The following is a 13,743-nucleotide window of genomic DNA, read 5'->3' on the forward strand; positions in this document are numbered from 1 at the left end:
GCGTAGCACACTTCCCCTCCTAATGCCACACACCACACCACACAACACACACACACACACACACACACAGCACACACACACACACACACACACACACACACACACACACACACACACACAACACACACACACACACACACAACAACACACACACACACACACACACACACACACACACACACGCACACACACACACACACACTGACTAAAACAAGCCGGGAAACTACCTCTCTCATCCCCTCCCCTCTCCTCCCCTCTCCTCTATATGGAGAGAGAGAGATTTATATTTTCTCATTCATATGCCACCCCAGAGTCCTGGTTAGGCCCATTGAGAGAGGGATAGAGGGATGGATGTAGAGAAGGAGGAGAGATGGAGGGAGGGAGATAGGAGTGGTAGCAGTGATTGGATGCACCTACGAATATGTAACACTTAATGCATAAGCAGGCAATTTAAAGTTGTTCCAATTACTGTGATTTGTGTATATGTCTGTCTGCATGGGTGTGTGTATGGTGTGGGTCTGTGTGTATGTGTATGTGTGTTTGTGTGTGTTTTAGTTGTGTTAGTGTGGTGTGTGGGGGGGGGGGTACAGAGAAAAGATGTTGGGGGGGTACAAGCAGAAAGAGAGAGGGGTAACAAGAGGAGAGGCGAGAGGGAGGTAAAAGTACAGGAGAAAGAGAGAGGCGGTAACAAGGAGAGAGGGAGGTAAAGTACACGAGAAAGAGAGAGGGTCACAAGGAGAGAGGGAGGGCTAAAGTACAGGAGAAGCACGAGATGAGGTAACAGAAGCGGGGAAGGGGAGGTAAAGTACAGCCGAGAAGACGGAGAGGCAAGGTAACAAGGAGAGAGCAGAAGGTAAAGTACAGGAAAGATGAGAGGTGGTAACAAGCAAGTTGGAGAGAGGGAGGTAAAGTTACAGGAGAAATGATTGGTCTTACGGGAGTGTGTGCAACAGCACCGAGGAGGGAGGAAGAGGGAGTAAAGTACAGGAGAAAGAGAGAGGGGTAACCAAGCAGCTGAGAGAGGATTAAAGTACAAGAGACAATAAGGTCGAGGGTAACAAGAAGGAGAGAGGGAGTGTAGGACAGGAGAAAGAGAGAGGTTCGGTAAAGCAAGGAGAGAGCGGAGGTAAAGTACAGGAGAGAAATACGGAGGGGGTAAACAAGAAGGAGAGATGGAGGTAAAAGTACAGGAGAAAGAGAGAGGGTAACATGCAGGAGAAGGAGAAAACACCCTGGTATACCCTGCTAAATGGAACAATCCATCTTCTTCTCTCCCTTCTCTTATCTCTCTCTCTCTATCATCTCACTTCCTTCACCACTTCATTTTAGCCCAACCTCTCATAACTACACATACAGTGACAGAGGGGGATGATAGAAGAGATGTGAAAGAGAAGGGGCGTGGGGAGGTGAGGGAGGAGCGGAGGGAGGAGGAAGAAGCGAAGAAGGAAGGAAGGAAGGAAGGAAGAAGAAGAAGGAAAGGAACGGCTCCCATAAAGGGATTCTGGGCAGCGGTTGGAATGGGGTAGATATGGGGGAGGGGCTTCGTATCAGATGGAGCAGGAAATAGAGGATCAGAGGAGGCAGAAAGAAGGATGGAAAGAGGAGTAGTTGGTGAGAGAGAAGATGTGTTGCAGGTAGAGAGAAAGATATGAAAGGAAAGAGAGATAGAAGCGGAGAAAGAGAAAAAGAGAGAGATGGAATGAGAAGGTGAAGGAAGATGGTCCCTTCTCCTTCCTTGCCTCCTCCCTCTCAGATCGTGATAAGATGAGGATGCTGATAGCCCTTCTGTGTGTTTTGGTGTGTGTGTCCGTGGGAAACCATACCTGTGTGTGTGCATTGGGGAAGGTGTATGGGTTGGGGGCAAAGGCTATCCTGTCTGATTTGGCTTATCCTGTCATATTTCCCCCTTGAGGTGTGAGCTGCTGGACCTCCACAAATAATCCCCATGACCCCCTTCATCTCTCCCTCCCCCCATCCCTACCTTTCCTCCCAGCAGCAGGAGTGATGACAACGTGAGTTAGCTGTGACGCTAACAGAACTAGCCAGGCACAATGAACGTCCTCAGACGTCACTACCAGGGCCAGGCTGGGATTCTAACCCCTTCAGGGGCTACCTTCTAATATTATCCAGTAGACACACACAGGGAATGCTAAGCTAAAGTTGTATTGTAAACACAAAGGCAATGCTAAGCTAAAGACATATTGTATATTCAAGGGGAATGCTAAGCTAAATTTATATTGTATTGGTGGTACCGTAAATGTGAAAGCCAAAGTATGCTAATAAATGAAGTGTAAATGGTAAAGTTGTATCATACCTGGGGAAAAGTAAAGTAGAGGGGCAACTAGATGTGGAGTGTGTGTTTGTACAAACCACATATTTTTTATTGTTGTCCCACCCCTCCCCCCAAAAGAGACATGAGGGAAAATTGAGAAAATATGTGAATACAAATGACCCTTATTCATATGTAGAGCAGGACCCATGTATTGAATTCAAGCCCTTTACAAAAAATGGTGGTGCCATGGTCTGCCACTGTGATGTATGTGTGTAGGGGAGGCCACAGTGATGTATGTGTGTAGGGGAGGCCACAGTGATGTATGTGTGTAGGGGAGGATACAGTGATGTATGTGTGTAGGGGATGCCACAGGTGATCGTATGTGATGTAGGGAAGGCACAGTGATGTATGTGTGTAGGGGAGGCCACAGTGATGTATGTGTGTAGGGAGGAATAACGTGATGTATGTGTGTAGGGAGGATACAGTGATGAGTATGTGTGTAGGGGAGGACTACACAGCTGATGTATGTGTGTAGGGGAGGCACAGTGATGTATGTGTGTAGGGGAGGCCAACAGTGATGTATGTGTGTAAGGGAGGATACAGTGATGTATGTGTGTAGGGGATCACAAGAGATTTGTGATTAGGGAGGATCAGTGATGTATGATGTGTAGGGAGGCCAAGTGATGTATTACGTGTGTTAGTGTGTGTAGGCCATACAGTGATGTATGTGTGTAGGGGAGGCCCACAGTGATGTATGTGTGTAGGAGAGATACAGTGATGGTATGTGTGTAAGGGGAGGATACAGTGATGTATGTGTGTAGGGAGGACACAGTGATGTATCTGTGTGTAGGGGAGGACACAGTGGATGTATGTGTGTAGGGTAGGGATCACGTGATGTATGTGTGGTGGGGAGGATATATGTGTTGTAGGGAGGATACAGTGATGTTAATGGTGTGTAGGGGAGGGAGAGGACATAGGTGGATGTTGTGTAGGTAGGTGGAGGACACAGTGAGTATGTGTGTAGGGGAGACACAGTGAGTAGTTATGTGTGTAGGGGAAGGACACAGTGATGTATGTGTGTGGGGAGGACACAGTGATATGTGTAATGTGTGTAGGGGAGGATACAGTGATGTATGTTGTGTAGGGGAGGATACAGTGTATGTATGTTGTGTTGTTGTTGTATGGGGAGAAGAAGCCACAGGAACAACACAAAATGCTGCTATTTGACTGGCTGCTTAGGGGAAGACGTGTCAAATCAAGCAACCGATGTACAACCCCCCGCCCTCCCTCCACACCACACGGTATGACCAATGCCAGCTGTTTGTGTCCATCTGTGTGTTCTTTTACATACAATCTGACCTGAGGTTTGGATCGCAGCTGGTAAACTAGGGGGAGTGTGTGTGTGTTCAACATACTGTGTCCTACCCTGATAGGGACTTACAGGCAGGGGAAAACAACCTGCAGTATGTGCAGTGTGAGACAATGAGAGCTGGCACTGTGCGGTACACCACACACACACACAACACACACCACACAACACACACACACACACAACACACACACACACACTCCACACACACACACACACACCAACACACATACACACACACACACACCAAACAACAACACACACACACACACACACACCGACGCCGGGGCTTGACCGGATAAGAGATGAGATGTAAGTTCAGCATTATAACAAACTGACTGTGGGGAGATGCACGCCAAGGCAGAAATGCACTGGGAGAGTATGTGTGTCTGTGAGTGTCTGTTTATTTGTGTGTGTGTGTGTGTGGTGTGTCTTTCGAGTGTGTTTGTGTGGTGTGTGGTCTTAGAGTGTGTGTGTGTGTGTGTGTGTGGGTGTCTTTGAGTGTGTGTGTGTGTGTCTGTGTCTTTGAGTGTGTGTGTGTGTCTGTGAGTGTGTGTCTTTGAGTGTGTGTGTGTGTGTGTGTGTGTGTGTGTGTGTGTGTGTGTGTGTGTGTGTGTGTGTGTGTGTGTGTGTGTGTGTGGTTGTGTGTTGGTGTGTGTGTTGTGTTGTGTGTGTGTGTGAGTGTCTGTGAGTGTGTGTGTGTGTGTGTCTTTTGAGTGTGTGTGTCTGTGGAGTGTGTGTGTGCGTGTCTTTGAGTGTGTTGTGTCTGTGAGTGTGTCCTGTGTGTGTGTATTTGAGTGTGGGTGTCTGTGTGTGGTGTCTTTGAGTGTGTGTGTGTGTTTTGTCCTGTGGTGTGTGTGTGGTGTGTGTGTGTGTGTGTGTGTGTGTGTGTGTGTGTGTGTGTGTGTGTGTGTGTGTGTGTGTGTGTGTGTGTGTGGTGTGTGTTCTGTCTGTGTGTGTGTGTTCTGTGTGTTTGTGTGTTGTGTGTGTGTGTGTGTGTGTGTGTGTGTGTGTGTGTGTGTGTGTGTGTAGTGTGTGGGTGTGTTGTGTGTGTGTGTGTGTATGACGGTGGAGAGTGGGTACTTGCGAGGCTTGTGCTTTATTTTTACAGGAGACATAAATACAGGGACCATGTGTGTGAGAAAAAGAAAGAGAGGAGAAGAGGGGTTGAGAGAATGTAGGAAAAGCAGCAGAGCTTGACCACTGAGAAGAGGAGAGGAGGGGAGGAAAGGAGGAGGGAGAAGAGGAGAAGGAGATGAGGAGAGGGGGAGATTGGAGGAGAGGAGGAGGAATGGGAGGAGAGGAGAGAGGATGAGGAGGGGAGAAAGGAGGAGGTGAGGAGGAGAGGATGAGGGAGGAGAGGAGGAGAAGGGGAGGAGGAGAGGAGGAGGAGAGGAGGAGGAAGTGGAGGAGGAGAGGAGGAGGGGAGAAGAGGAGAAGGGAGGTAAGAGAGGAGTAGTGGAGGAGAGGAGGAGAAGGGGAGGAGGGGAGGAGGGGGAAGATGAGAGGAGGAGGAGAAGATGAGAGAGTGGAGGAGGAAGGAGAGAAGGGGAGGAGGGGGAGGAGGAGAAGAGGAAGGGAGGAGGAGAAGATGAGGAAGTGGAGGAGGAGAGGAGGAGTAGTAGAGGAAAGGACAGGAGAAGAGGAGAGGATAGAGAGGGGGAAGAGGAGGATAGGAAGAGGAGAGGAGGAGAGGAGGAGGAGAGGAGAGAGGGGAGGAGATGAGGGGAGTGGATAGAGGAGCAGAAGGAGGAAGAGGAGGTGGAGGAGGAGGAGGAGATTGTAGGAGGGATGATGAGAGGAGGAGGATAGGCCACTACACTGCTCGTATCACTTGCTCTGCCTTCTCACCCTATCTTCCACATTTGTTTCTCTCTCTTTTCTTTTCTAATAATTATTAATAGGGTCAAGGGGTGAAGAGACTGAAGGAGGTATAGGAGTGAGTGTGTAAATGAAAGCGATGTGTGTTCTCCATGGTGTATGAGTTATCACTTACCTTCTGTCATCATGGCTATGATTTAGAGTGTTGGAATATAATATATAGAATGTCATCAAAAAAGTATCTCTCTCTCTCTCTCTCTCATCATCTCATCTCTCGTCTATCTCTCTTCTCCTTCTCTCTCTCTCTCACATCTCTCTCTCTTCCTCCTCCTCTCCTTGCCTCTCTCTCCTCTTCTCTTAACTTACGCTCTCCCTCATTCGACTTCCTATTTTCCTAATGTTAACATTTCATATGTAGGACTTTTTAAACTATTGAATGATGAACGGTGAGTATGTCAATGACAAGTGTGTCTATGTCCCTTTAAACTCATGTCATCAATTTTGAGTAAAGTGTGTATCTCCTCCACCTTCTCTTCTTCTCATCATTTTTGACAATTAGAAAAATATAGAGTGATGGGAAGCGAGTGTTCCTACCTTTTCTCTCATCATGCCCACTGTTTAGGACACTTCATGAAGCGACAGGCTTGGCAGGACTTGCGTCTCCTCTTGGTGATTTCCTCGCACTCGTTTGGTGGCAGGACAGCTGTACCAAATGTTCCCTGTGGGCAAGGCATGTACAAGGGAGGAGGAAATAGAAAGGAGACACAGTGTTTATTAGCAGCTAGTGGGCACACACCATACTTCACACACAGATAGAAAGAGAGAGAGAGAGAGAGAGAGAGAGAGAGAGAGAGAGAGAAGAGAGAGGAGAGAGGAGTGAGAGAGGAATGAGGAGGAGTAGAGGTAGAGAGAGGAGACCGACTAACAGACATACAGACACGGACAGACACACAGACAGACAGGACGCAATAACTGATCGACATTATTTGTACTTCTAAAGTTCTATTGAGAGAATAGATTCTGCTTTCAGAATCTGGCTGGGAGTTCACATTTTAGTACTGTAGTTTGAGGTCTGTCCTTGTCTTTGGATGGCAGCATGCTTGTGACCTGATCTTAGCTCATATATCTGTTGCTGTGACAGCGAAGCATCCACTGATATGATTAATCAATTTACTCTTAATCAAGATACACCTTCCCATACACACACACACAGCAATCACGTACATGTACACATGTCCGCAAAACACGGGCAAAACAAACACACACCACAACCTGACCCACTGGCAACATTCCATGGGGTGTCTGATCATTGGATTAGGCTGTGGTGGAGTGTGCGGCGTGTGCATGTGTGTGTGTGTGTGTGTGTGCTTGTGTGTGTGTGTGTGTGTGTGTGTGTGTGTGTGTGTGTGTTGTGTGTGTGTTGTGTGTGTGTGTGTGTGTGTGTGTGTGTTGTGTGTGTGTGTGTGTGTGTGTGTGTGGATGTGTGTGTGAGGCGTTGGCCAGCTGAGCGACAAATCAGTTGTTATACAGAGGCCTAAGCCCTGCTCCTGAACCGTGGCACCCTGAACACTACAGCGACCTCTAGGTTGGCATGAGACGACCTGGTGACCAGACCAATCACTAAGGCCTGCTGGAGTGGAGGCCCGATTTGGTACCGGGGAAACACGACACGCTCAAAATCCTTCCCCTCTCTCCTCCTCTCCTCTTCTCTTTCTCCTCTCACTCGGCCCTCCTTTCCCTCCTTTCCTCCTCGCCCCATCTCCTCCTTCTTCCCCTGTCCCTCTCCTCTTTCTCCTCCCCCCTCTCCTCTTCCCTGTTCTTCTCTCTTCTCTCTTTTCTCTCCCCCTCATCCTCTCCCTCCTCTCCTCCTTCTTCCCCTCTCCCTCCTCTCCTCTCTCTCCTCTCTCTCCCTCTCCTCTCTCTTCTTCTCTCCTCTCCTCTCCTCTCCTCTCCTCTCCTCTCCTCTCCCTCTCCTCTCTCTCCTCTCCTTCTCTTTTCCTCGTCCTCCCTCCCTCTCCTCTCCTCTCCTCTCCTCTCCTCTCCTCTCCTCTCCTCTCCTCTCACTCTCTCTCTCTCCTCCTTCTCCACCCTCCTCTCCTCTCCTCTCCTCTTTCTTTCCATCCCCTCCCCACTCTCTCCTCTCTCTCCTCTTCCTCTTCCTTCCTCTCACTTCGCTCTCACTATCTTCCCCCTCTCCCCATCTCTCTTCCTCTCTGTTCCTCTCCTCTCCATCTCTCATGTCCCGTGCTGCATGTAAGGATGTAGAAACTTAATTTGATCACTCTTTTGTTGATGTAATTTGTGATTTTGATTTTAGATTTAGATTTAATAAATTCACTGAAAACCTACGCTGACACACGGGTTAAACTTCTCATGACTGCCTACTTTTGGTCGCTATAGCCTAACTACCGATCAAGCAACATTATTGGACCAAACATTCAAATCTGTTGCTGCAGTGAGGAAATACACAAGGGGCTGAAATCCGACCTAATCTGAGAGAGATATACTTGTTTCTAATGGCATTTTCAATGTCCTCTGCTCTCTGCTAATATGCCTCTGTGTGTTGTGTGTGTTGGTGTGTGTGTGGTGTGTGTGGTGTGTGTGGTGTGTGTGTGTGTGTGGTGTGTGTGTGTGTGTGTGGTGTTTGTGTGTGTGTGTGTGTGTGTGTGTGTGGTGTGTGTGTGGTGTGTGTGTGTGTTGTGTGTGTGCTTGTGTTCTCTCTGTGAGCTGTTAGGTGTGAGGTGATGAGATTTGAGTAAGAAGGCAGCATACAGTATTAGATCTCTATGCCCTTCCCTCTCCTCCCTCTCCTCCCTCTCATCCACCTCTCTCTGTCCACTCTAAAAGACAATAGGGGTCTCTAGTTCTCTCCTCCCTCTCATCCACCTCTCTCTGTCCACTCTAAAAGACAATAGGAGTCTCTCTATTTCTCTCCTCCCTCTCATCCACCTCCCTCAGTCCACTCAAAATACAATAGGAGTCTCTTTAGTTCTCTCCTCCCTCTCATCCACCTCTCTGTCCACTCTAAAAGACAATAGGAGTCTCTCTAGTTCTCTCCTCCCTCTCATCCACCTCTCTCTGTCCACTCTAAANCCTCTCTGTCCACTCTAAAAGACAATAGGAGTCTCTCTAGTTCTCTCCTCCCTCTCATCCACCTCTCTCTGTCCACTCTAAAAGACAATGTGAGTATCTAGTTCTCTCCTCCCTCTCATCCACCTCTCTCTGTCCACTCTAAAAGACAATAGGAGTCTCCAGTTCTCTCCTCACTCTCCTCTCTCCTCCAATAGGAGTCTCCAGTTCTCTCCTCACTCTCCTCTCTCCTCCAATAGGAGTCTCTGTAGGTCTGTGCCATCTTTTCTACATATCATCTATCAGTCACAAGTCACTAATATATGAGTAGTGAAGCCTGATAGCCCCTGATGAAGGTCACATAGGACCTGAGTCTATGGCAGGAAACAGGTAGGGAACAGTATAGAGTGGGGGTACACTATGAGAGAGGACACGTGACATGTTGCTAAGACAATGTACTAGGGAAACATAGTGGTTAGGGAACAGGATAGAGCAGGAAAACAGTATTTTTAACATTTATTTAACTAGGCAAGTCATTGACGGCCTACCCCAGCCAAACCCTCCCCTAACCCGGACGACGCTGGGCCAATTGGTCTCCGCCCTATGGGACTCCTAATTACACCTCTAGCACTGCAATGCAGTGCCTTAGACCRCTGCACCACTCAGGAGCACAGTGTCCTACAAACTCCCCCTTTCATTTGTTACCCACCGCCCTTCAACCTTCCCTCTCCTTTCTTGTCATCCCCCATCCCCCATAAACACATTTTCCTTATCTTTTCTTTCTCATCCCTTTTACTAGCCCTCCCTTGTGTTACTCTTCTCCACCCTTCTACACTCAGTGTCCAGTTTATTAGGAACACTTTGCCTTTCTCGTCTCCACCCTTCTACACTCAGTGTCCAGTTTATTAGGAACACCTTGCCTTTCTCGTCTCCACCCTTCTACACTCAGTGTCCAGTTTATTAGGAACACCTTGTCCTACTCTTCTACACTCAGTTGCCAGTTTATTAGGAACACCTTGTCCTACTCTTCTACACTCAGTGTCCAGTTTATTAGGAACACCTTGTCTTACTCTTCTCTACCCTCCTACACTCAGTTGCCAGTTTATTAGGAACACCTTGCCTTTCTCTTCTCTACCCTTCTACACTCAGTTGCCAGTTTATTAGGAACACCTTGCCTTTCTCTTCTCTACCCTTCTACACTCAGTTGCCAGTTTATTAGGAACACCTTGTCTTACTCTTCTCTATCCTTCTACACTCAGTGGCCAGTTTATTAGGAACACCCATTTAGTACTGGGTCGGACCCCCCCCCTTTGCCTTCACAGAGGTGTTGGTCAATGCGATTGCATGACGCAGTTGCTGCAGATTGGACAGCGGTACACCACTGCCACCAGCCTGTACTGTTGACACCAGGCAGGATGGGTACATGGACTCATGCTGCTTACGCCAAATCCTGACTCTGGCATCATTATGACTCAACAGGAACCGGGGTTCGTTGGACCAGGAAATGTTTTTCCACTCCTCTATTGTCCAGTGTTGGTGATCACGTGCCCACTGGAGCCGCTTCTTCTTGTTTTTAGCCAATAGGAGTGGAACTCGGTGTGTACGTCTGATGCAATAGCCCATCTGTGACAAGGACAGACGGGTTGTGCGTTCTGAGATGCCGTTCACATTCGACCTCTCTCATCAACGAGCTGTTTTCTCCCACAGGACAGCCGCTGACTGGATGTTTTTTGTTTGTCGCATCATTCTCTGTAAACCCTAGACACTGTCGTGTATGAAAAGCCCAGGAGGCTGTTTCTGAGATACTGGATCCGAAGAGCCTAGCATCAATGATCATACCTCACTCAGATGAATGCATCGATGTCTGTCTGCTTTATATAACAAGCCACGGCCACTTGACTGTAGGAGCGATCCATTTGGGATGGGATGATGTACCTAATAAACTGTCCGGTGATTGTATATTGCTCCTCCATTTCATAATTTCCCATTTCCCTTTCCTCTCTCTCACTCTTTCCTTCACTCTTTCTCTCTCTCCCTCTCTCTTTCTCTCTCTCCCTCTGCTACCCTTTCTCTCTCTCTTTCTCTCCCCCTCTCTCGCACCCCTTCCTCTCTCTTTCTCTCTCCAATAAGGGAGTGAAAGATGCAGGATGTCAGGTGGCACTGGACAGGTGCCACGACAACACCAGCTGCCAGAGCCTCCGAGTGTCGCTTCCTACACGCTACAACACAAACACACACACACACGCTAAAATTCAAACCTTCCCAACACAGCAGGTTGGGGGAGTATAGTTCCATCCCTACCTACCCTGCCCTCTCTATGCCTGTCCCCTCTGACAGACCAGACACGTCCCTCCCCTGCCCTCTTTCTCCTGTCCCCTGTGGCAGACCAGACAGATCCCTCCTCCTGTCCTCCCCCCTCTCTATGCCTGCCTCCATCTCTCTCCCTCCCCCTTTCGTATCTCTCTYTCTCCCTCCCTCCTTCCAGCCAGGTTGCTATAGTGGTGTCCAGCTGGAGAGGCTGTGGTGATTACCTGCAGTTTTATTGGCTAATGGCTTGAAACATACCAATATGTCTACCACTGCCCAGAGGAGGCCGGACCCATGCTAGGGCCAACACACCCACACACACGCACACACACGCACACACACGCACACACATCTGTCCATTGGAGGATTGGCTTGTGTCAGGGCCAAGCACAATATTACATTCAGTGAAATGCTCTATGATGATTCACTTCCACGTCTGTCAGCCTGTTTCAATATAAACACACATATCTATACTGCTTCATCCTCTATCTAAGATATTTATCCAATAGAAAAATGATGCTGCACAAAATAAATAAAACGAGCAGAATACACTCCCTCATAAATACCGATGCAGTGTCACTGTCACTCAGATTCACACACTTCATTCAGAAATCATGTTTACTGATACCATCAGTCCCATTGATCTATAATCTTATTTTAGTAAATACCATAATCTAAGCATCTCATCAGAAGTGATTCAGTAAGGATGAGTGTAGGTATACATCCATCCATTCATCTCCTATCTTTATTAAAGCCACTGAAAGCTGTTTAACGACATAAAGCCTGAAACCTGACCCATGACCCTAACATCTAACCTCTAATCATAATCTTTGGCCTGTGTCTGACCATTGATTCCTCTTGGAACCCAAACAATCAGATCCAAAAAACTTATAGCACATTGTTTAATCGCTCCGTGCATGTTATAAACACTGGAAATATCCTATTGAAACTGGTTTACTAGCTATAAGTGGCAGGTAGCCTAGTTCTTAGAGCTTTGGGCCGGTAACAAAAGGTTGTTGGATCGAATCCCCGAGCTGACAAGGTCAAAAACTACCATTCTGCCCCCAAACAAGACAGTTAACCCACTGTTCCCTGGTAGGCTGTCATTCTAAATAAGAATTTGCCTAGTTAAATAAAACATAAGCAGGGGATATGTGTGTTGCAGAATGGGGCTAGGGGCGCCTAAAATAACAAAAAACACAGGTCTGATCGCTAACCCCTAACCTCTGACCCGTAACCCTAAGCAGAGGGAACGTGAAAGCCAACCTTGGATGGTCCTCTTGAAGAAGGCCTTGCAGGCCTCGCAGGAGGCCACGCCGTAGTGGTAGCCCGAGGCGACGTCGCCACACACCAGGCACAGCCGCTTCGGCATGGAGTTCAACATGTACTCGCACTTGATCTGCGAGTCCTCCCCGATGGTGCTGGAGCAGTCTTCGTAGCGCTTGGAGGCCCCAGCAGGGCCCAGGGGGCCGGCCCCAGGCCCGTACAGGGTGGGGGAGTCCAGGCCGTTCTGGTGKCCGTTCATGGTAGAGCTGTAGGAGCCACTGGCGTCGCTGGAGCCCCCGGGGCTGTGGTGGTTAATGCTGTCTGCCAGGGAGGCGGGGCTGGAGGGCTCTGTCTTAATGTAGGACGGGCAGCTGGACTCTAGGTGGCGCTCTTTGTCTTTTGCCTTGGAATCATTCTGCACAGGTGCCTGGGATGGATGGGGAGGTAGAGGTGGGGTAGGGTAGTGGGTTACGAGGGGCAGGGAGGTAGGAGATGGGAAGGGAGGTAGATAGGAAGAGGAGGAGGGAGGAGTCTAGAGGAGAAATGGAGGGAGGGAATGAGATGGAGGGTGGGATGGTAAGGAATTGAGGTAGGGGGAGGGTTTGAGGAGGGAGAGATGAGTGGAGAAACATGGTGGTCTATATGGTGAGTTTAATCGTTAATGATGAAGCTTGACAACATATGTTAAGCATTTTACCAAATACTTTGTGCTCAAAAGTAGTGTCTTTTTATTAGTGACATCAATAACAAATGGGTCTAAGTCTATCTTTGGGATTTATTTTCAGAAATAGTGCTAAATAACACCTAGAATGTTGTATGAAGAAGTTGTAGACAATGAGAGTGTGTGTGTGTGTGATTGTGATGGATGAGCCTGTAGAAGGTTCTTAGCCTACAGCCATGTCAGTCAGTCTCAGTCAATAGCAACTTGTTCTACGCATTGAGAGTAATCAGTGTAAGGAGGCATTGCTGCTCGATTCACTGAACGCCATACGCACAACAATCACTTGGCCCCACATCAGATACCACTGGTATGATAGCACTAACTAGCACAACAAAACACACACACATCACCACACACAACACACACACACACATACTACACACACACAATACACCACGCACGCCACACGCAACGCACGTTACGCAACGCACACACACACATTGCTTTTGGCTGGGGTACACACCACACACACCAAACTTACAACACACACAACACACGCCATATACCACAGCTCTACTACACTATTCATCTCTTCTCATGTTTTCTTTTCACACACATTTTTGTGTTGTTTTGTGTTCTCACACTTAACAACACACCACCCTATCTACATCTATCACCAACACACACACACAGAAAAAAGACATATTGTCGCCAAGTAAAGTGTCCTAAATCACTAGGCACATATAACACATTATCAGGTTCGAGAGCGATACACACAGCACATATGGAGATGAGGGATCTGAAGGATAAGTACTTTAGCTTCCACCCGCTTCCAATGTCCCCTGTTCATAAAGATCAACGTTTGCTTAGGTTAGGTTTGGCACAGTGTTCACAGTGTTGTACGTTAAGTGTTAGATACCCGGGCTTCTGCACACTACTTGTTTTGAAACGGCTGTTAGGTGAGCATGGTTTGTGGTC

At 48.1% G+C, this 13,743-nt stretch overlaps 1 pseudogene; it reads right to left on the reverse strand.

The window, feature by feature from the left end:
• LOC112073190 (estrogen-related receptor gamma-like) overlaps positions 1-13,743 on the reverse strand; it is a 58,553-nt pseudogene that overhangs the window by 42,443 nt on the left and 2,367 nt on the right.

This window comes from Salvelinus sp. IW2-2015, unplaced genomic scaffold, assembly GCF_002910315.2.
Source record: "Salvelinus sp. IW2-2015 unplaced genomic scaffold, ASM291031v2 Un_scaffold2183, whole genome shotgun sequence".
Taxonomy (NCBI): Eukaryota; Metazoa; Chordata; class Actinopteri; order Salmoniformes; family Salmonidae; genus Salvelinus; species Salvelinus sp. IW2-2015.